At 30.9% G+C, this 21822-nt stretch overlaps 1 protein-coding gene across 3 annotated transcripts in view; it reads left to right on the top strand.

The window, feature by feature from the left end:
* LOC136975081 (inactive rhomboid protein 1) overlaps positions 1-21822 on the top strand; it is a 128235-nt gene that overhangs the window by 7529 nt on the left and 98884 nt on the right. For 2 of the 3 annotated variants that reach the window (XM_067270080.1, XM_067270078.1), the window contains exons 2-4: positions 12776-12846; positions 13252-13330; positions 13783-14049. The gene's annotated coding sequence lies outside the window, so the exon portion shown is untranslated. The remainder of the gene's footprint in view (positions 1-12775; positions 12847-13251; positions 13331-13782; positions 14050-21822) is intronic. The other variant, XM_067270079.1, reaches the window with a different exon arrangement.

Genomic DNA, 21822 nt, shown 5'->3' with positions numbered 1-21822 from the left:
CCTTTACATCATACTTTTCCTTTAATAAGAGAGTCATGCCATTTATCTAACATCTTTCAGGGGAAAATTTTTGAATTGAAATAACTTAACTTCCAGTCTGCATCAGAAGTTTGTATATAGTTAATTGGAGTCTCCTTTCCCTAAGGTTTCCATATCTGGTCTTGTCTTTTGTTTGCATACTCTGTTCTTGAGATTAAGGAAAGACGGATAGACAGTGGATGACAGTGGAAATTTATGTCTACAATTTTTTCAAATTGCAGCCCAATTAAATTCATTTTTATAAATGAAAATTTTTTACATAATATATTTTCTATTTTAATTTTCATAGAATTTTAATATTTAATTTCTTATCACTTGTCAAAGTAACAAAATACAAGATTAGTGCAATTTAATTTTTTTTCATTTGAGACATTATGTATTTTTCACAAAGAAGGAAAATACTTTAAAATTCTAAATAGTTATCAAAATAATACAATAAATGATATCACAGATTATTGATTGGAATAGTTACATGTAACCAGATTAATACCCCAACTTAATGTTTGCAAGAGATTGTGTTGTGTAGTTTTACATTTTGCCTTAATCTATATTTTGCTGCTAGTATAGATAGTTCTTGGGTTAATGTGATTATATTTTGGTAGGTTAGGATAGATATATAGGACCATCAACAACACAATCTATATCAGTAATTTTATGTAAAATAACAGAATTAATGTTTTTACTTTTTGTATTTCTCAAAGTAGTTATCATGACACATTACTCAAGCTGAATCTAATCACTGACACTTGCCCTACAGAGAATGGGAAAATGATTTTAAAAAAGTGAGATTGATTATTTAATGACAATTCATTTAACTTATTCCATTATACAAATAGTGTTAAAGTGTGAACTCATTTCTAGTAATTAAGATTTACCTAGGATGGATAAAATAAAACTTAAACAAATTCTTCTATTCAATTATTTTGCTGAAATTAGTGGAAGATATTTTTAGATTAGTTACACAAATAATCCCTAACAAAAAATGGATGACCTGGAAGAGAAATCTGTTGTAAATTTCATTTATCATAATTCTAATATAAGAAAGAACAAACAGTTATTTATTGTGACATTGTCGCAATGTTGGGTTGCAATTTTTAATTATAAGTTTAATTTATTTAATTTAAAATATAAGCTCTCCACATCAAATTAGTACTGTAGTGTCTTGCCCCTGTACATCATACTTTTCCTTTAGCAATCGAGTCATGCCAGTCATATATCTAACTCTTTTCAGGGAAAAATTTTTGAATTGAAATAACATGACTTCCAGTTTGCATCAGAAGTTTGTATATAGTTAATTGGGACCTCCTACCCCTAAGCTTTCTATGTCTGGTCTTGAATTTCATTTTATCTAATACCATTTTCAAGATTAAGGAAAAATGGACAGATGGATGACAGTGGGAATTTATAGGTCTACAATTTTTTTTAAATTGCAGCCCAACAATGTTAATATTAAGATATGATTCTTGAGCTCTCATTAGGATATGGATACTCATAAGTCTTATAAATCATAAGACTCACCTATGTAAGGCAAGAAGTAGTATTATATAGACCAGGTCTGGCCAAGTTATAGTGAGATGTGGCTAACTTACAGGAGTCAAAAGTACAGTGGACCCCCGATATAACGCACATGTCGGGTGGGAAACAACACCCGCGTTATAAGGTGAACTGCGTTATATCGAGCGGCGCAGTGTAACGCGGTTCACCTCTTTACTTTAGCAATATTGTCAAGCTTTTTTCACACTGTAAGCTTTTCTTTTACTCATCATGCATACAATAATTAAACACTATTCAAAATATATTCAGGAACTCAATACATACACAATTACTCAATACGCAGTAACAATAAAATGTGCTACTCACTAACGCCACACAAACCTGTATAAACGTGTTTGAGCTTATTGCCCGCGCTATAACCGAGTGCGCGGTATAGCGAGCAGCACTATAATGAGGGTCCACTGTATCAACAATCTACAATCCAAACATTTTTATTCTTTTTTATAAAGTTTATTAATTACTCTTATAAAATTACACTGCAAAACAGTTATATTTATTTATTGCACAGTAATTGATGCTTAAGGTTATCCCTGTTTGGTAAATACATGAAGATAGGTTTTGGTTATGTTGCTGATGAATGTTCATCAGCAACATTCATCAGCAACATAACAAAAAAAAGAATTTTATTTCCATTCATTGTACAAATCACAAGTTTTGCTTCTGTTTGTTATACATTTTGCACTTAACTAATATTGTTTGAATGCAACAAAGCAATTTCTAAAACAAACAACATAAACTAGATACAACCAAAAAGCATGTTTCATTTTTTTGTTTCGTATTTGGTACCAGTGTCTTTTGACTGTGTTGTAATCAGAAACAAAAATGACTTACATGTTACACATCATCTCATACAGTACAGCATTAATAATTATAATGATAGTTACAATATTTCAAGATGGAAAATATAGAATTTACATTGCATTTATCCAAATATAAGGTACATTCTTTTTATCAATTTTGGCACTAAAAATGCCATGTACTGTATATTTCATTTGGAGAATTTTTTCTGCAAGTTTTTTCAGAGATGAAGTGTCATTCATAGGCATTTCTGCCCTGTGTCAGATTAAATATTCTACTGCCATTCTCCTGAAAAGAATTTTTAAGTCATTACCATTTAATTACCAAAATTTAACAAAATATGTTATCAAATGATTTTTGATTAACATTATGAAGTTCACTGAAGGATGTATTCCTCATCTCAAGTTAAATCTAAAGTAAGATTTAAATAAATCATGATTGTAGTTAAAGTTGATATGCACCATGCATTAATTTTAGATTTAAGTCTTAAATCTGAATCATGATTTAACTCACAAATATTTGCAAGTTAATTTTAGAATTACAAATTAAAGCATGTGCTATTTGAGTCTTTTTAAAAACAGCATGGACTTATTTGCTTTTTATGGTGATAAGCTCTCACAAGTTGAAAATAAGAATTGCTTTAATTGTTTATGCTGAACATAAATGATTATATCATCATATCGGTAGGATTTCCAGTTTCAAAAAATTTGACTTTTCACTCAACTTTTATTTGCTTTAGTTTTTAATATTTTGTAAGGAAATAACAATTGAAAATAACATTTGTGGTGTTATAATTCCTGGGTAATTATTAAATTTTGTATTCATCTATATTTGTTATATTTGTCTCTGTATTTATTACAGCATTTGTTGTTTTTTCTAATACATTTTTATATTTTGCAAGTAATTCTAAAATTTATATCTTGAAATTAATATAGTTTCTTTCATTGTTGGAATCTATGGTTTACTAAGTTTTAAAATCATATGTTTAGTTTATGCATGACAGTTTGTGTACAAACATCATGATGCCCTTAGGCAAATTAGAGAGCTTGTAGCATAACTCTTGATTTTAATTTAAGGATTTCATAATCTAGTATTAGGGGTAAGTTGAAAACTTAAGTAACTCTTAATTAATGTAGAGTTACCAGCTTGAAATTTCAGATTACAAAGCTCTCAATTTAAAACATTTAAAACACAGCTGGTGAATATGGCCATGAGAACCATAATCATTAATTGAGATAAATTTTGTCACAAGTCAAATATTGCAGTCATACCTGCACATGAACACTAGGTGGTGCAAAATTGAGTCACTTGTCCTGCATCAAGCCTTTGATCAATTTTAGCTTAGACTTTGGCATTGACAATACAACATAGAATCACAAAAGCACAATCAGATGTCATCTGGTGTTTGGAAAAGTCATGATGCAAAATTTAAACTTTTCATCTACCATTTTAAAACTTTTTGTGTTGAAAAGTAGTTATAAAAGAGGTGTGCCTTTTATTCAAGGAAATATTTCTTTCTGAAAATGGCTTCTAAAAATAGGGATGCACCTTATATTTGGATAACATGGTAATACTGTGAAGCCATGGATTTTGATTTCAGTCTGAAATCAAATGTAATGAATTTTTAATTGGGGAAAGTTGTGACTGGATGACATGAGCAGAAGTATGACATATATGTGAATGCACAGGATCTTGCATGAGAGATGAATCCTTTAACTTCAAACTCCATTTATGAGAGCCAACATACAATTACCTGAGAAAGTGTAGATGCCTCTAACAATACAACTTTACAACAGTCCTGAATTGCAAACTATCACTATCACTTTTTAAGTAAAAAGTAATAAATATAAAACATGGCCAACAGTATTACATTTAATTGTATAAATAAACATAAAATTGCAATGTTTTACAAAAGTAAAATACTTTGCTTCCGTTATTCTTCCCAAAAGAAAGGTTGCCTTTGTGCTTGTGAATTTGTGGACTGTCACTCAAATGAACAATGGAAGAATAACAGAAGCAAAGTATTTTACTTTTGTTAAACATTGCAATTTCATGTTTATTTATCACTATCACTGTTGCTGGACAAGTCTTTGTGTTGGGCTTCAATCACTACCAGAGGTGATTCAGTGGGGACTGGAGTCTTGTTAAGTCACAAAGTAGAGAATAAGGTTGTATTAAATAATAGATGAGATGACACATAAGTAGAGAATTCCGGAGATTGATCAGTGCTGAGAAGTATACAAATGCCTCGCTTCTGGTCCTGAGCTACCAGTTTGGATAATCTGTTAATAGAACTCACAAACTTGGCAGAATGGCACTGCACTGCTGGACAATGGACCAGCTTTGCTGATGGACACTGGTGTTGCTAAATCAATGGACAATTGAATAGCTTAGCTTGACAGAATCAAATCAGACAGACCAGAACAGAATGGACAGAATGCTGTGTTCTTGAGACATGAGTTTTTAAAGGATGGGTTCCTCAATCTAACATCCTGAACTTTCCCATTTTGTTTCAAGCCTTCTCTCTTGTAATCCAATTGATCTGTTATCTGTCTCCAAGTGAAATTGGGAAGACAGATGAGAAAGATCAATATTAACAATAATTTGATGCTAACTTCTATTTCAACTGAACATGTCTACTTGAGCTTAGGACTTTCATTGTGTAAATCAGGTAGTGTGTATTTCTCAATGACAGTTGTTCTTAGACACCATGTGTTGTCCATAAATTTTCTGTCAGGAATGTTGGTCTCGCAGAAATAATTAAACGAAGTTTCTAATGATAGTGACAAAAAGCTAACAATTCAAAAAGTAAAATTCTCTTACAAAAATACAGGAGTGAGGGTGTTGAGTGCCTAGATATTCTCACAATCCAGGAGACCTCACAATCAAATCCATCTAGCAAACAAAGCAATAATTACAGGTATGTTGTACTAACCTTGTATAGCTTTGTAGTTACTGCTTAGTAACATAACACAAATGTTTTCGACCCACTTCTAGGGTCTTCCTCAGGTGTTTTATAAGTTTTTCTGGTGCGACCCCAAATAACCGTTCAGGTCTCCAATGCTTCTATCTTTGGAATTTTTTTAAAATTTCAAAATTCGAATCTCCAAACGATGTGCGCCTGTGCCAGTTGTTATAGCATTGCATCATAAATAGCCTGCCATGCTCTTGATAGTTGTTTTTCTTCTTTAAAATTGATTGACAGGCCTTTGCAGTCCGCTTTAAAAATTTCTAACGCCTCTAGATTTTGTAGTTGGTTTATATGTCAGGTTTGTCGAATCATTGTTGCTTGTTGTAGGTTAGGGATAGTGCTGTTTTTGTTGGAATATATTGCTAAGGCGGTATTGCTTTTTTTTTTCAATGTCCGTTTTGTGCTTACAGAGGTGTTGTTTCAGCAATCATTTTGTAGATCCGACATATATGAGGCCCCTATTAAATCTTTTATCTTTTAATGGGATTTTATATACTCCTGGTGTTCTTTTGATTTTGCCCCGATCTTTCTTATTTTTCAACGTGACGAATGTATCTGGTGTCTGTAGGCTATTTTTGCATTAGTGTAAGCTCCAATTTCTTGATATAGGGACTGCATACGGCACTCACATGTTATAGCTATACTGTAGGGAGATGCATCTTATCGTGGATCCTTTCCTAGGATCCCATTCAATTGGTCTTCAAGATGATTTTGTTGGTTATTGGCCATTCTATATATTAGGCCTTTATTGTAGTCATGACTCTCAGCAATTTCTGCTATTTTCCTTATTTCCCTCCATTGGTCTTGTTCTTTGCTACAGTGTGTGTAGGCTTTTCTGATTTTGAAAAATAGTGATTTCAAATAGATTTTTTTTACCTCTCTTGCATTATATAAAGAATCTTTGATAGTTTTTTGTTTTAACAGCCTGTCTAACATCTTTCAGAAAAATGTTCAATGTAACTAATGGAATTGAACAGTTTTGCAGTACATCTTGTTGAGATAAAATGAGAGGTCCTTTTGCTTTGGACTGGAACATTGTCTGAGAATGGCTGTTGGACAGTAGATACAACTGTCTGAAAATTTCATGGATATCCAATGATTAGGATCACTTTGGATAGAATAAATATTAAAATTTGAATGAGAGAAGTTGAAAGTAACATAAATCAATGTTGGGTCTATGAAAATCTTCAATTTGGAGCAAATTTGAGTTATGGAAATTTGAGTTGGAGATATTAAATTGCTATGCTATTCCATTGAGACCTATCAAGTGCTTCATTTTCTTTGAGATAAAGAAATATTCTAGTTACAGTCATTTGAATTAGAGAAGTTTTATTGTATATTTTAATTGGTTACTGTAATGAAATTATTCAATAGTATAATATGAGAGTAACACAGAGATGCAATCTAAATATATTTTTGAGGACCTGTAATTTTTATTAATTTATGAAACTTATATTTGTTAAGAGAAAAAGTTATTTACTTGATTCAAAATTGCAAATTTTAACAGGGAAGTTATTGAATTTTTATCAACTTCTAACTTCCTATCAACTATGATACATCTTCCTGAGGGCACTACTCATCCAGGGAAGTACAATTTAAAATGTTTGATTGGATGAATGTTAGGAACCACATTGAGATGACCAAATTTGATCAGATGCCAATATTTCTGACAAAAGGAAAAGTATAAAAAGAGACAATGTCTAAAGAGGTTTCTCCTCAGAAGAATTTCCTGAGAGGTTCCTATGGATGATGGATGTTTGTCAAAGAATATTGAAGAATGACACCATTTAATTTGTTCACAAGAGGACAATTTCTAATATTCCAAAGACTATTCAAACAATAAAGATTTAATGATTTGTTCAATGTGTTTAATTCCTGAAGTTTAGAAGGTATTTGACTCATCTTGCAAGCCAGTTGTAATCTCTGTCTCAATAGGGTCTAGGTTAAGCATAAAAAGTTTATATGCATCATGTTGTCATTTATTTACAGACATACATAGATATTTGTAAATAAATGTCTTTAAACATTATTAACAAGTAATATGAATTACTTCTGTATCATCTTTTATCAAATTCCACTTCTGTTCTCTTACTCTGAATCTCCATATGAGACTTCTTGCTTACAAAGTAGATAGTCTGTTTTCCCTTGAGATTAAAAAGGTTTCTTGTAAACCAATAAGTAGTGTCAGAAAAATCCTGAGGTTATTCTGAATATAATTACTTACATTTAGCAATCATTTATATTTTTACATCTTGACTTAGTTGGAGTGGGTCAACCCCTACCCCTCACATATTAAAATTCATTCAACCAATATTTAACGTTTTTGAAAATATGGTGATTTTCCTGCAAACATTTCACTTCTGATCTCATGGAATTGGTTTAAAAATGGTCTTATTTTTTATTTTAAAATTAGTTGGAACTGAAATGTTTGCATAATCGTTTACTAATTATACTTTTTATATATTTGAAATAATCTGTTTATGGTTAAAAAAAATAATAGAAAAAATGTTTTCTTATTGTGGATGTAACCTGTTGAAAGCATGTGGAGATAATTTTTTAATAGCGAAGACTGACATTCTCCGAGAAAGAGAAATGTGTTGTACTGTATAATTAGCAAGAACAAAAATGATTACTGAAATTCAAAAATATACTTTTAATATGAGTTTTGGCTGTCGTAAGTACAGGATCGTTTTAAATGGGGACTAACTGCAATTTGTTTTACAAGCATTTTATCTTAGTAATCATGATTTTGGTAAATTTTGAACTCTTGGGAGAGCACCTGAAATTTTTCATTTTATAGTCTGGAAACTTGGTAAACCCAGGAAATTTAAAATCCTATGTAAAGAAATTGAGGAATAATTTTTGCATCAGTGGAAGATGCATTGTTTCTTTAGTTCAAATAATACTTACTATAAAAATTAAATTAAAAATTTTTTCTATTTAATGTTATTTAAAACAAATTATCTATATTTTGATGAGTTATTTTATAATGAAAAAAACGTTTATTTATTTGAAATTGTTGAAATTAGTTTTAATAATAATTTTTCTTATAAATAAACTTTCAAATTCTATTGTAAAATGCTTTTCCAATTGAGGGAACAAAATTGCATTGGGGTGTAAAGAATGGCGAAAGAAAAGAATAATTTTAATAACATTTAGCAATTTGTTTTTTCTCAGTTAAAGACTGAGAGGCCAATTTATTATGACCACATGCAAAGTTTATCCAAATCAGCTATGATGGTACTCTGTTGTCATCAGAAGACAAAATTGGTATAAAAGGGATTGCTGGATGATTGTACAGACAGTTGTAGGGAATTGCATGTGAAGATATGGGTAAAAGATGTGATTTAACAGACTTTAAACCCAGAATGATTGTGAGTGCTAGAAGCAGTGGATCAAGTATAAGCAAAACTGCTTCACTTGTGAAGTGTTTGAGAGCGGCTGTTGTTCACATATACAAGAGTGGACTAACAAACAAAAAAGTAGGTTTCAATGTAAGACTTTGTTATCCTCGGCTCCTAGATGCTCAAGCTGAAAGTAGAGTTTCCAGACTTGTTCAGTCCAACAGAAGAGCAACAGTACATCAGCTTATAACTGATCTTAGTCAGGGAACATCTCTGATGACTTCTAAATGAATTGTTCGCTGTACATTACATTGTCTTGGATATAGAAGATGAAGGTCTGTTCCAAAGCCTTGTTGTCTGCAGCCAACAAGATCAAACAACTCCAAATTGCACATGATCACAAAAAGGGTATTGTGGTCAGGAAAAGGGTATTGTGGTCTGATGAATCCTGTTTTCAATTGCACTACACAGATGGCAGAGTGCAAATACGGAGAAAACAACATGAAAGCATGGACTCTATTAACATTGCCACTACACTTCAAGTTGGTGGATGCAATGTTATGGTTTAGGGGATGTTTTTCTGGCATTGTTTGGGCCCTTTGCTTTGGTGGAACATCTGAATGCCTGAAGGTATTCAAATATTGTTGTTGACCAAGTCCATCTGGTTATGTCAATAAGCATACCCCACTGGAGATGGATATTTCCAGCAGGACAATGCTTCATGCCATAAAGCTCAAATCATTGAAAAACAGTTTGAAGAGTATGACAGAGACTTCACCTTAGTTGGCATCCACAGTCACCAGATCTCAAGCGTTTATGGAACGACGTCAAAAGGGGCATCAGATCGGCTTGATCCAGAATCAGCCATTCTTAGTGAACTGGAAAATGCAATTTATCAGATATGGTGTCAGATTCCTCCAGCCACTTACCAACATCTCAGAGTCCATGCCAAAGAAAATTGCAGCAAAAGTGACCCAACAATGTACTGTGTAGATAGTCATAATAAATTGGCTACTCTGTGTGTCTGTGTGTGTAGACATACACATACAATCCTTTGTATCTGTAGGTCAGACTGATCTGTTGATTCAACCATCACATATTGAAAAATATTGAAGTTAGTGGAAGAGATAATGGTTAAAATATAAGTAAAGAACACCAAAAACCAGCAAAAACTACAAATCATTTTCTTCTGTATACAACAGACATTGTTAGGTTTGATTCAGAGAATTCAAATAGAAGATTTGCAAATTGAAAATAGGAACAGAACATTGTATATTGAAGAAAACTTTTGTTGGAGTAAATAATTTATAGTTTTTGCTAGTTGAAAATACTCAAAACAATCTGCCAAATATTTATTGGCAGTGTTCTTCATTACCATGACAGTGGTCAATTGCTGTTGTCTGACAATAAAATCTTTCTTAATGAGCAACTGGAATACTATGAGAGCTGTTTTTTAGTATTGTGGGAAAGACAAATCTTTTCTAGCAATGTCAAAAATATTTTGTGCCTGGCTGTACACGCTTATTATGTAATACAGGTATCCCTTGTACAACACGATTTTGCTCTAATGTGCTTTTGGCAATTCTCTGTACAAAATTTCACAATTTTTAACTGTAAACTTTGTTATTTGATATTTTTTTTACTCAAGTAAGCATGCATGTTGTCTCAAATTTGCTCATGGAATTTAGAATATTGAAATTTTCAAATTATTTTCTGCTTTTTGTCAGGTTTACTTTAATGAAAACTGATAGTGCAATTTTTTATTCCTTGTCTTAACTTTCCTATCAACCAAAGCTAGTTGTCATTGCTTTCAGACTTTAGTCCTTAAGAGTGACAATATTTTCTTTTTATAGATTAATCTTTGTATTTAGTAAACATTTTTAGGTGTTATTAAACTTGTTTTTAACTGTAGATATTACTTACCTATGAATGATTACTTCATTCGTAAAAATGACAAACAAAATACAGCAGTATGTCGGTACTCAAACAATTTGGTATTCAAACACAAATTCTGGAAAAAAGTTGCTCAATACTCAACCAAACAAATGCAACCCACTAGAACAAATTATTGGTTAATAACATATTTCTCATTTTTATTTTATCATTTATGAAAATTTTTTATGATAAAAATAAAAAGTATGAAAATGTTGATACTCCTGATTGAGATCAACAAAAAAGCTGAGATGATGATGATATCTTGTAAAAAGAAAATGCTCTGATTTAACTAAGATTAATATTGATGCATAATACAGTACTTTTAATTGTGATTGTTAATTAATTATTGATTGGAAATAAATCATTGATTGCTTTAATAAACATATTTCTCTTAGTAACAAAAAAGAATAGTATAATTTTGTTAACTTTTGGAATGTAATCATATGTTTTGCATTAGTCCTTTGTTTTGTATAGCACAGATTTACATAACATGGCACTTTTTTGGAACATAACTACCGTGTTATATAAGGAATATCTGTATTTTAAAATGTTTTGGCCACATTATAATTGATTAATGTAGACAGACTTTTTAATGTGACTTTACTTGTTTGTAAGCTACTGCCATTGGAACTGAAGAATTGCAATTTAGTTCAGTTTTATTACAGTGATATTTGTTTCGAATATAATAATTAATAATGTAATAAAGCTGAATTGAATAATGCTCTGTCTCATCCATCTGAGGCTATTCTGTGGAGAAATGTTTTTCTACCTTTTAGTGTATTCAACTTTATTGTCACAACTGATGGATCAAGGTATCCTTCAATATATAAAATATGATTATAGAAAAACTTCTACATGCCCATATTGAAAATGAAGACTCAAACTTTTGAGAAATGACTCAAAATTATCATTTATATTGAATATATATAAAAAGTTTTGATGATAAGAATTTTGGAATTTTCATCTGTAATTTTAATTATTTTTTTTTTATAATAAATAACAATAGTTTAAGTAAAACCATTTTTATATATTAATAATGTTACATGTCCAAGTTAATTATAAATATGCTTTTATTGGTGTTAAAGTATAAAATTAACTAATGAACTAATATTTGTAAATAATAATAATTAAAAGTTACATTTTGTAAATTTGAATTTTCTTAAGAATTAAAAATTTGTATAAAATATTGAAATTTGCATTTCATTGGTATGCAATTCGAAAAATTGTATTCAAATATATGCTTGTATAATCAGAATTGTTTTGCACAAATGTTGATTTTTGATTGAATTTTTACATATGGATCATAATTTTTGATTCTTAGAAAGAAGTTAAAAAAAAAAGCAAAGAAACTCTAGATATATATTTTCTTAGCACAATGTTGCCATTGAGAACATATCACACAGAGAACACTTTCAAGAGGAAAAGATTGGTTTATTTGGTGTGAATGGATATGCATTTCGGGCTTAACGCCCCTCTTTAGTCCTGAGATAGTGACAGTTAAACCAACATGACTCGTAGGAAGGTATACACATAGTTGAAAAAGGAAAAAAGGGGCCAAAAGTCTTTGACTCCACTTATATACATATTAGGATAGTATAACATGTACTGTAGGGTTTGCTGTGAAATAATTCTGATGAGATGTACAGAGGACATAGACACGATATAAGAGGTTAAAATGAAGTGAGTTACCCCTTTTTTCCTTTTTCAACTATGTGTATACCTTCCTACGAGTCATGTTGGTTTAACTGTCACTATCTCAGGACTAAAGAGGGGCGTTAAGCCCGAAATGCATATCCATTCACACCAAATAAACCAATCTTTTCCTCTTGAAAGTGTTCTCTGTGTGATATGTTCTCAATGGCAACATTGTGCTAAGAAAATATATATGATAGAGAACAACAAGCAACCAAGATTTAAAAAACTTCAGAGATGACAAAGATTTTCACTGAGGATAACTAGAAAGACGAATTAATTTAAACAATTTTTGTAATTTTGAAATGATGTTTTGTATTTAAATGATACTAAATTTAAGTTTTCCTAATTTTTGTATAAGTGATATTTTATGAAATTTATATTTTAACGTTTGCTAACTTTGGCTTGTTAAATGTTCTAAGATATCTATATTAATTTTCAGACATTTCACAAGAACTGATTTGGATCAGCTTATGATGGTTTTAAATCTGCAATGATGTTTATATATAATAGGTATTGAATTAATTTCAAATTTTAATTTTATTCAATAATTGTAAAATTGAAAATAAATTAAATGATTAAATATTCTCATTTAAATATTTTTATTATTATTTTATTATGTAATTGATTGTATAAAAATTTACCCAAGTTAATTTTAAAATCTGTTCCAATGTGAAGCTGTTTTGATTTCAGAAATTATTAATAAAAGATATTTCAATTTATTATTAAAAAACTTATTTTGATTAAATAATGATTGCTTCATATCAGTCAAGAATATTATTTCATTATGTCTTGACTAATGAAATTTAAACATCTGTTAATTTTAATTACAGTTTGAATGAATTAATTTACTTTGAAATTATAAGAGAATAGGCTAGTTTATTGTATGAACATTAATATACATAATTTTTTGCATAGAATAGAGGAGTGCAAGAGGGAATATGGTGTGTCTTAAGAAAATTAGTATGATAATTGGATAATTAAAAAACGATAAAAGGTATTTTATTGTAGTATTTATTTTTTGAATAAAATATGCAGATTCCTCTGATTCCTTTCTGTACAAAATTTTGTTATGTAAAAATTTAAGCCATAAAGTTTTTGGAAGAAAATACTTAAATATAATGTAAATTTTTTCATCAAACTATGTACAAAAAATTTGTACTACTGGAAAACAGATGGATTTATTTTTCATAAAAGTTGCTTATTAATAAAATAATAAACTTATATTTACTGGATATTTATCTCTTTCCTTTTGCAAATTTAGCTAAAATAATAAGTAATAACAGAAATCAAAATCAAAGAAAATTTTCAATTTTTCTGTTCTGTGTGATTTCATTTACATTTTCAAACAATTTTAAATAATATGATAATTATGATAACAATACATATATAATTTATTTGAAAAATCAATTGTAATTTTTTATTAAAATTATTTTATTTTTAATTTAGTTGCAATATTATATTGGACTATTTATTGTGCCATGCAACTGGGGACCACTGAGAATATGATGAGAGGTGGTAGAATCTTAGATAATCCTTCATCTGCTCCAGTTCTAATTGAAAATCCTTTATTTGAACAATCTGGAGATAGAAATGCAAATAGAAGTGGTTCCCGGTCAGCTCCAGTTTCACGTCAAGTTTCTGAACACACCATAATCATGGAACAGTAAGATCTGTAGTAAGAGGTGGAATCAGGCGTTCAAAAACATTGAAAGAGTAAGTTGTTATAAATTTTGATTATTAAAATTATTTGTTCATAGTCAAAAGCTTCAATAATATTGAATAAAGAAATTCAATTGGGTGATTTTTAATTAATGCCTTAAAAATTTAATAAATAAGTTTAAAAATGTATGCTTTAATAGTAAAATGATTTTTGATTTTCAGTTTTATTGTTAATTTTTATTTTTATTTAATTAAATTTTTTAATATTTTCATTTTGTTTCATAAATAATCAATATGATTATTTATGGAACAAAATGAAAATATTAAAAAATTTTGAATGTAATATAATACAATATAATACAGTGTGTATGAGAGTGATCATAACACCGGTAAACAGAGTAGAAGATATTGTAATATAATAGTTTGAAACATATTTATTTTATTATTTATTATCATTTTTCATAATTTAACATCCATAAAGTTTTATTTAAATCATGTGGGCTAAAATTTGTTTCAAATGTGAGGGTGACATCTCCTTGCATTTTCCATGAGATGGGTAACAAGGATTTTGGAGAGAAAGTAAAAATTATGTTTCACTTTTGTTGTCAATATATGGACTATTCACAGTCAAAAACAGTTTAACTATTTTTTCAGTGGAGTTAGCAACTATGGTTCATTCAGATATAAGGACCAAAGAAAGTTTGATTAACAAAAAACACAATAGAATATTGGCTCTAGCCTCTGAATTGATAATGAAATACTTAAAAGAATGAAAAAATGGTATTACATGACAAAACACATAATGTGCATGTTCACATTATGTTTTTTCACATAACATTATTTTTTCATAAGAAAATTGTTTATGCCCTCCTCAAAAGTAAAATTGCAACACCATGAAGGAATGTGCATAACCACATGCAAATCACAGGACTGGTAGAGGTGACAGAGATATGCAAATGATTAAGTTTTCATATGCATTGTATCAGGTGATACCCAGTTTTGGCTATAAAGACCAGCAACCAGCTTGGGCTGTAAATGCAACCGGCAACAGTTTGTGGCAACTGAACTTTTGAAGAAGTGTAGAAAATGTCTCAGAGACAACAGTGAGCTGAATACCACCAACTAATGGCTGGGAAATGAGACTATATCCTTGAGTGCATTTGGTTTGTCGATGTGCATAGTTGCCATACATGTTGGGCATGACATGAATACCATCCAGTGATGTGTGATGAATGTAGGAACATCCATGAACATACTGAAGAGGGATTGGATCTTGCCAGCATATGAGTGCACAGCCTGTCTGATTCTTGGAACAGCCTGTCTGGACCCATTCACTATAGCACATGAATCCAGTGTTTCTGAAGTTGCCTGTTACTGTCTATGAGTGCATCTGTGTCTACCTAAACATTTGCAACAGGTTGCATGAAGTTGGGCTGCATGCACTGCAACCTGCAATGGGTGCCACTAACAGCTTGATACAGGACTGCACACCTAGCTTGCTGTTGCCATCATTGCAACTGGACCACTGAATGGCATCAGATATTATTTACAGATGAATCTGCTTCTGTCTGTGGAGGAATGACAGCCATGGATGGGTGTTGTGATATCCAGGGAATGCTACATGCCAGTTCTTTTTGCTGAGTGTCACACCAGCTCCACACTATGCACATGTTTAATTGGCGGACAATCCTGGTGCACATTTCCAGTACTCTTGACAGCAGACCAGTACATCACATGAATTGTGGGGCCTGTGGTTTGGCCACTGGTGCAGGTTGCATCTGACATGTGTTTCAGCAAGACAATGCCCGACCACATGTCACATGGCAAACTCTCACCAGCCTGGACAGAATTCACATCTTCCCTGGTCAGCAGCCTCACTGGATCTCTCTCCCATTCAACACCTGTGAGATTCTGTCTGACATGAGGTGCATTACAGACCTCTGCCACATACTGTAGACAACATACACACTGCAGTGGACATAGTTTGGCAAGGGATACCTCAAGCAACCATAAATTGCCTCATTGATAGTATGCCTTGCCATATAGCAGCTTGTATAGCTGTCTGTGGGCCATGTTCATTACTGAATAAACAGATGTCTTTTGCATATCTTTGTTTGTTCTTTTAATCATTTGCATATTTCTGTCATTTCTACCTGTCCTACAATGTGCATAAGGCTAAATTCATTCTTTTGTGGTGTTGCAATTTCACTTTTGAAGAGTGTTTAAACAGACATCAGGATATATTAAAATAAGATATTATTAATATTCCATTCTCAAGTTTCTTCTTTATTAATTTTATTTTAGCAAAGAGATGTTAAAATAATATATACAAGTGCACCTATTTGTTGTAAATAACAAATAGGTGCTTGACTTATTATTATAAACCTTTTGGGCTTTGTATCTACAATATAAAAACAGAAAATTCGCAAAAAATTTGTGTAAAATATACTGTGTAGAAAGATACTGTCTGTGTGGAAAAAGGAAGATTGGTCCAGGCTTTAAAAACCAGTAAAAATAATACAATGTAATAGGATATGTTAAACAAAATATTTCACTTTTAGTTAATAAATTATATAAGGGACAATTGTAACTTACTTATCAGCAAAATTCAATAAATTTATATTATATTTGCATAAAATTAACTTTAGTTTTATTTTTTATTTGACTTTTTCAATTAATAATGCACACAAAACCAATATCTGATGTAAACAAAAAAATGAAAAAACTATTGCAAGCATTTTCAAACTCTTCCTGAGTTCTTCAGACATTGTAATGGTTGTTAGATGGAATGTTGTTCAGAACATAGATGCAATAGGAACCTTCTGTATATTAGGTTCAGTAAATGTTCTGTGAGAACCAGGATACAAGAACATGTTTCTGACATGCAACATGCTAGAACCTCCACAGTTCTCTCTACCTATATAGTGGATCCAGAAATTGTGGCGGACTTGATGATGGCCAAACTCCTCCTCGCCATACCCCGCACGGAGCACCTAAGATGGTTGGAGGCCATTGAAATCTTTAATGCCAATTTTACATTTCCTCCTTAAAATTTATACAAGATGATACTATCATTGGCTGGCTGGCAAGCTCTGCTTGACATGACGCTTTAGCCGTTTGGTTGATTCTCCATTATGCATAAGACAACACATGTGCAGCTTTGAATTTTTATACTCATACTTCGAAGTTCTGGTTCAAAGTTTATATTTAGTTCAAAATGCTTTTATTTTTTGAACGATATTCTATCTAACAACTGTTGCAATGCCTGAAGAACTCTGAAGGTGTTGGAAAACATTTGTGATAGTTTTTTCATTTTTTGTTCACACCGGTTATTGGTTTTGTGTGTGTTATTAAAATATTTCCCAGTGTGGTGTGTTGTAATTTACTTTTACAATTAAGCACCAAAATAGCTTTTAACATTGAATGACATACAACAACTATTCTGTATTGAAAAAGTTGGGTTGGATTGTTGGGATAAGGCAATGCACTCTACCAAAGAAGAATGTCTCCTAGAATGTAGGAGACATTCTTCCTTGGTAGATTGCATTCTACTCCCTGTTTAGATGTCAGATATATGAAGAAAACCCTGAAAACTCCATGTGGCTAGTCTGATGGTTAGGTGCAAACCCCATAACCAGTGTTTGGTGGTGTTATTTACTCTGCCATTCATGGGCCCTATATTAATAAGAATTGGAAGAAATGCAATTATAAACAATCATCAAACTTTGAATTAAATTTTTTCTGACTGTAAAATATGACAATGGAAAGCTGGAACATATTTCAATACTTAACTATAACAACCAAAGCACTTTTCCAACAAATGATTGGTTATCTGACAAACATTTTTGATTCAATTTACAAGTCTGCCTCAGGCCCACATAGAACTTTCTGTCGTTTTAAAAATGGAACACACCTTTCTTCTATAATGATTTTGGAATTTAAATTATGGAACATAAAGTTTTATTCTATGATGTTGGTTTAAAATCTGAATTGAAACCAAAACTGATTATGTCACATTACATAGTAAAACCTAATATAAATTAAAGTACAGGGTGATTATAAAGTCTCAATCCATTTTTGTGAAAATGGTAACAATATAAACCTCTGATAACAATATAAAACTCAAAACACAGAACAGTTTTCAAAGAGATTGTCAAAGGATACCACATTGAATTTCAAGCGATTTGACAATTTTGTTAATATGACCTTTAAAGGAAAGTTTTTATAGTCAAAGACATTACCTAGATCATTCAGAGAGTTAACATATCTAATGGGCACTTTATTAACAGTAAAAGTAGATAATTGTATATTGAAAATTAGAGAAAAACACATCAGAACAGTTTTAAGTTTTATCTATATTCTAAGGTTAACCTTGAAAAATAAAGTAAACAAAAGAATAAGATCAGTTTAAAGAGTGGGGAGATTGTGATATAAAATTTTAATATTATTGGCATAAGAAATAACAAAATTGAATTTAGTATTTTAATCATTTTTAAACCATAAATTATACAAATATTAGTATGAAATTAAGTAAATTAAGTACTAGTAGAGAAGTATTGAGATAGCTGTTCAGGTTTAATGTAACTGAACACCCAAAAGTTAAAATAACTGAAACAAAATAAAAAATATAACTAACTATAACTGTAAGTAAAAGTCTCTCTTGGTACCTCACAATAGGAATAGGATTTAGCAAAACTTTGTATTTTAAGACTTGATTCTGTGTCAAGTCTATATTTCCATGTTTAAATACTATATACAGTTTCTATTATCGAGTGTTAGTATCTATGGTACATTCAAACAATGAAAAATCTATAATCATATCCATATTTTTAATAAAATTCAAATAAAATATTTTTGTTTAGTTAGTTTTTATTTAGGTTTGTATATTGAGATTTCATATACAGTAGAAAGTTGTTAATCCAAATCAATTGGGGACTGGGGTTGTTCGGATTAGTGATTTGTTCGGATAACCGATTATGTACAAAAAAATATATTAACCTGTCCAATGTTCAAATTTTTCTCCGTTGCGTGTCGCTTCGTGTTGAATTTTCGTCGACTTTAAGCCTAACGAAAATTTTTATAATAATAATTGAGGCTATTGTATTGTTAAAAATTATTTCTTTATTTTGTACAAACAAAATAAATATATTGAAGAATATAAAAACATGAAAATTATACTTTAGAAGTAAATTTAGTATCAAAAATGTTCGATTCAGCACGACACAGTCCGACTGAAAATCGTTTGGATGACCGGCGATTTGAATTGATGATTTGGATAACCGGGGTTCGGATTAACGACTCTCTACAGTATTTAGAAGTATTTGCTAAATATATGACTAACTAATTAAAGTTCATAATCTGTGTTTCAAACACTAATTATAATTACCAGATTATTGTTGTCTGTAATCATACTTTTTCATGATATTTCAAATGTTCACAAAATGAATCATTGTTTTATGAAACAAGATATCTTAAACAGAAATAAATCAACTAGAAAGTTTACTATAAATATGCATAATATTTTACTTAAATTTTAGTTTTTGTTACTCTTTTTGTCCTTTTGCACTAAGAAGGCCATTTTTTTTATACCTTTTGAGGATTTAGCCAGGTCCACAATGAAAAATTTCTGGGAGTTGCTCATCTCAGTCTCTAGGGAGTAGATCTTGGGTCTCCAAAACAGTAGGCTGACACCCATAACTGCCTCAGGTATCTGGCTGTTGAGCTTCTGACTTTGCAAACATCTTGAAGAATTTTCAAACTTTCAATTTCTTTGACATTTTTTACTTTTAACTGCTTTTTCTTTTAAATCTTTATGAAATAAATGAACGTAACATGCATACTTTGAACGGTGTTGCCAGATGGAGCTATAAATGTAGTTTATTTAATTCAAGCAAAAACCCGTTTACCAGGAAGAAATTTTGCTATTTAACAAGCATGCAAATGCAGAGAAGAGATTGCAATATGTGAAAAACCATATATTCATCAAAAAGTTGATCTTCCAGAAATCAAGCCATATGTAGTGGAGTATCAGCTGGGGCACGGCCATTGTTGAAAGTGTGGAAAAAGAAAGAGTAGCAAATTACCAGAAGGTGTGACACCAGATACATTTGGGTCAAGAGTTAAGTCTGTAATTGCAGCACTCAACACATTTTATGAAAATTCAAAATGCAAAGCAGCAAATATCATAAATGACATTTTCAAATTGAATATAAGTGTTGGTAGCATATCAAATAGCAAAAATCAAGTTGTGTCAAAATGTAAAAAAAAAATAAAGATATGAGCAAATAGAACAAGAAGTAAGCAAGAGTAAGGTTCTACATGTCGATGGAACTAGTCATTATAGTAAAGGTAAACTTGGCTGGTGCTGGATGTTTATAAGTGATACAGCAAGTTTTGTAAAGTTGACAAAATCAAGAGGAATGAAAGTTTTATAAAATACAATGGGTGATCAGTTAACGAACAGTTTGGACTGTGAACAAATTGGACAATGAACACTTTCATGAAAGTATTCATTGTCCAATGTTTGCAATGTCCTTTATGTTCGGACAACAAATACATGTTTGGATAATGAACACCTGACAGAACAAACACGAGAAGAAGTGGCATAAAATAGTGAATACTGATTGGTCTTTCCTTGTCTCCAAGTGACAATTAGAAACCTTTCAGAGCTCAGGAAACATCAACATTGACGCTCAACCTGGTATTGATGGGATAGTATTCTTTCAAACTTTGAAACTCTTCTTTATAATTCCAGCCTTTTGTTTACCTTTCTGACAAAGAATTTTTTTATAGTCTTTGTGAGACTGTTGGGAGGGCACTCATTAAGTTTTGTGTTTGTTTTTATTTTCGAAAGGCAGGAGTTTAACTGTCCCATTGAGTATTCATTAATGTTCTAACACCAAATTTCAAATTTTATCCAGGCCTCACATTTACATAATTCTTTTGTGCATTAGTTGATTTCTGTTCTCTGAATTTTTGTGAGTGCTTTTCCAAACTTTTTATTTAAAAAAGAAACTGATAATATTATGGAGCTTAAAAAGAATGGAGTGTCAAGAACTGTGCTCACCATAGAAACCAAGCAAGAGATAATAGCCAAGGTAGAGAGTGGGCAGATGTCATCTGATATTGCTAGGCAGTATGGCTTGAAAAGTAGGCACAATCTTAGCTAAGAAAGATATAATCAAGAAGACTCAAAAAGCTAAAGGAGTAATGAAAATCACATCTGAAAAATAAAGAACATTGAAGAGCTCATAATGGAACCTGAAACTGATCTGATGACAACTCCAAGAACTCTTAAATGAAGAACACCAAGAAACTCAGCAGGATGTGTTTTCTTCTGAAAAAGAGGAAGATGAAAAAGGACCAATGCTGACATCTGCTATTAAAGATCTTTTGAAGAAATGGGAAGATGTCAGAACACAACAGTCTTAGAATGGCATCTAAATCAGGTTGAGGTTAATAGGCTTGGAGATCTCTACAACAACAATGCTATTAATTACTTCTGAAAAATCCTGAAGACGAGAGAAAAGCAATTGACATTAGAAAGATTCTTTAACGTCCCACAAACAGAAAAAAACATGACTGATAAAAATGCAAGACTGTGTATATATATATTTTTATTATTACATATAAATAAACATTGCAAAAAATAAAAATTTATATACTTTCTTACTGTCTCCAGAATGAATTAATCAAATTCCCATAAAAATCTATGGTAAATCAATAATCAGTTAACAAACAATTTGGATAGCAAACGTGGTCTTGGAATGGATTATGTTCATTAACTGATCATCCACTGTAGTGTGTTCTGCAATTGTAATAATCTGA

This window comes from Centruroides vittatus, unplaced genomic scaffold (genome assembly GCF_030686945.1).
Source record: "Centruroides vittatus isolate TY-2023 unplaced genomic scaffold, ASM3068694v2 contig_364, whole genome shotgun sequence".
Taxonomy (NCBI): domain Eukaryota; kingdom Metazoa; phylum Arthropoda; class Arachnida; order Scorpiones; family Buthidae; genus Centruroides; species Centruroides vittatus.
The sequence above is the reverse complement of the archived record's forward strand: the minus strand, read 5'-3'. Positions and strand labels throughout refer to the sequence as shown.